Below are 3,672 nucleotides of genomic sequence, written 5' to 3' on the forward strand. Positions count from 1 at the left end.
CACAATCAATCCACTCAGGGGAACAACATATTAAAAAATGGCATGAATCAGACCAGGGGTTAAAAAGTTAGTAAAAGTATATTTTGGTCCCTGACTGGCAGCATGGCAATCTGGTTTAGACAGGTTTTACAGAGGCCTCTATCCTGGAGACAAAGGGGAAAGTAATCCAATTATCCAGGGCTAGAGGCAGACTCCATTAACCACATGGTTGCAAAAAGACATAAAACACTTTAAAATACATTCATTCTTGACATTTGGAACCGAACAATATAGACCTTAAAATAGCAGGGAGAGAATTAAACTGAAGCATATAGGCAATTGCATAAAAGTCCTTCACAATTCCTAATGTCTTTCACACCTCGTTGTTGAAGCCTTACGTATGCAACTGCTATACCCGGCATACTCCTCCTTCCCCTCCTGTCTCTGTGGAGGTTCATGAGGAGTTTGAAGTTTCTGCTGTTCTTGACTCTCGTTTCCTTAGAGGTTGACTTCAGTACCTGGTGCATTGGAAGGGCTATGGGCCTGAGGAACGCAGTTGGATTTCCGCTGACGCTGTTCACGCTCCTCGGCTCGTGCGTTCTTTCCATTCTCGTTTCCCTGCCAGGCCTGGCCCTCCCCGCCCGGAGGGCGTGTCCTCAGGGGGGGTACTGTAGCGGTACTTACCCTTTCCAGGGGCCGGCCGGGGTCCTCTGTTCGAGCCGTGCGCGGTCCTGCGGCTCATCCGAAGGCAGGAACAGGAAGGCGGGCAGTGACCGCAAGAAGCGGTCACGTGTCCCGCCTGATTCTAAGAGCGCGCAGTGGGAGCCTAAATTGGAAAAGGCCTCCCATTGGTCCCTGTCATGCCACACTCACTTACCTTTTGGGGGCGTGGAGATGACAGGGACCAATCAAAATAGTTGTTTAGTTATTTATACTCACCTTTTTCCCTTGGTTCCTTGCCCTATCGTGGTTTCTGTTTCAGTTCCCTTTAGCGCTTGTTGTGTTCAGTTGTGTTTCTTTGTACTTGACCTTGGCTTTGTTTTCTGACTACGTTATTTCTTCATCCTTATCTGTAGTGTTGTCGCGAACCCGGAATTTTCGGTTCGCGAACGGCAAACGCGAACTTCCGCAAATGTTCGCGAACCGGCGAACCGCGCGAACCGCCATTGACTTCAATGGGCAGGCGAATTTTAAAAACAACAGGGACTCTTTCTGGCCACAAAAGTGATGGAAAAGTTGTTTCAAGGGGACTAACACCTGGACTGTGGCATGCCGGAGGGGGATCCATGGCAAAACTCCCATGGAAAATTGCATAGTTGATGCAGAGTCTGCTTTTAATCCATAAAGGGCAGAAATCACCTAACATTGACACCTGTCCTCAAAGCCCAGCCCTGATACACACTGACACAGAGCAGAATAGAGACTGTTCCCCCTACATAGGGTCACTTGGCAGATATGGATTGACACCTATCCTAATGATCCCTGATACACACTGACACAGAGCAGAATAGAGACTGTTCCCCCTACATAGGGTCACTTGGCAGATATGGATTGACACCTATCCTAATGATCCCTGATACACACTGACACAGAGCAGAATAGAGACTGTTCCCCCTACATAGGGTCACTTGGCAGATATGGATTGACACCTATCCTAATGATCCCTGATACACAGTGACACAGAGCAGAATAGGGACTGTTCCTCCTACATAGGGTCACTTGGCAGATATGGATTGACACCTATCCTAATGATCCCTGATACACACTGACACAGAGCAGAATAGAGACTGTTCCCCCTACATAGGGTCACTTGGCAGATATGGATTGACACCTGTCCTCAAAACCCCTGATACACACTGACACAGAGCAGAATAGAGACTGTTCCCCCTACATAGGGTCACTTGGCAGATATGGATTGACACCTATCCTAATGATCCCTGATACACAGTGACACAGAGCAGAATAGGGACTGTTCCTCCTACATAGGGTCACTTGGCAGATATGGATTGACACCTATCCTAATGATCCCTGATACACACTGACACAGAGCAGAATAGAGACTGTTCCCCCTACATAGGGTCACTTGGCAGATATGGATTGACACCTATCCTAATGATCCCTGATACACAGTGACACAGAGCAGAATAGGGACTGTTCCTCCTACATAGGGTCACTTGGCAGATATGGATTGACACCTATCCTAATGATCCCTGATACACAATGACACAGAGCAGAATAGAGACTGTTCCCCCTACATAGGGTCACTTGGCAGATATGGATTGACACCTGTCCTCAAAACCCCTGATACACACTGACACAGAGCAGAATAGAGACTGTTCCCCCTACATAGGGTCACTTGGCAGATATGGATTGACACCTATCCTAATGATCCCTGATACACAGTGACACAGAGCAGAATAGGGACTGTTCCTCCTACATAGGGTCACTTGGCAGATATGGATTGACACCTATCCTAATGATCCCTGATACACACTGACACAGAGCAGAATAGAGACTGTTCCCCCTACATAGGGTCACTTGGCAGATATGGATTGACACCTATCCTAATGATCCCTGATACACACTGACACAGAGCAGAATAGAGACTGTTCCCCCTACATAGGGTCACTTGGCAGATATGGATTGACACCTGTCCTCAAAACCCCTGATACACACTGACACAGAGCAGAATAGAGACTGTTCCCCCTACATAGGGTCACTTGGCAGATATGGATTGACACCTATCCTAATGATCCCTGATACACACTGACACAGAGCAGAATAGAGACTGTTCCCCCTACATAGGGTCACTTGGCAGATATGGATTGACACCTGTCCTCAAAACCCCTGATACACACTGACACAGAGCAGAATAGAGACTGTTCCCCCTACATAGGGTCACTTGGCAGATATGGATTGACACCTATCCTAATGATCCCTGATACACAGTGACACAGAGCAGAATAGGGACTGTTCCTCCTACATAGGGTCACTTGGCAGATATGGATTGACAAATCCCTGACAAACAGCTACCACATGCAAGGAAGGCAGCAGGGGCGCAAATGACCCACTCCCGACGCGGGAAGGTAGTGATGACAAATAACAATACAGGACTCTTTAGAGGCCCTGTAATTGTAATCAGTCCACTTGAAATCCTTTAACTTTGATCAATTGGAGGGAAGTCTGGTGCAGAGCCACTGACCCATGCGCAGGGCCAGCCTTAGGCCTTTGGGCGCCCTGTGCAAGAAATCTTCCCGACGCGGGAAGGTAGTGACGACAAATAACAATACAGGACTCTTTAGAGGCCCTGTAATTGTAATCAGTCCACTTGAAATCCTTTAACTTTGATCAATTGGAGGGAAGTCTGGTGCAGAGCCACTGCAATGAGCCTACAGGCATTGCGCATGAGCGTCCAGTAACGTGGCAAAAAAATTCCCAGCTCCCCAGAGGCTGTCCTAGCACCCCGGTCATACAAATATTCATTAACAGCTTTTTCTTGTTGGAGCAGGCGGTCGAACATTAGGAGTGTTGAATTCCAACGTGTAGGGCTGTCGCAAATCAAGCGCCTCACTGGCATGTTGTTTCGCCACTGGATATCGGCAAAGTGAGCCATGGCCGTGTAGGAACGCCTGAAATGGCCACACACCTTCCTGGCCTGCTTCAGGACGTCCTGTAAGCCTGTGTACTTATGCA

Source organism: Pelobates fuscus, chromosome 3 (genome assembly GCF_036172605.1).
Source record: "Pelobates fuscus isolate aPelFus1 chromosome 3, aPelFus1.pri, whole genome shotgun sequence".
Classification (NCBI taxonomy): domain Eukaryota; kingdom Metazoa; phylum Chordata; class Amphibia; order Anura; family Pelobatidae; genus Pelobates; species Pelobates fuscus.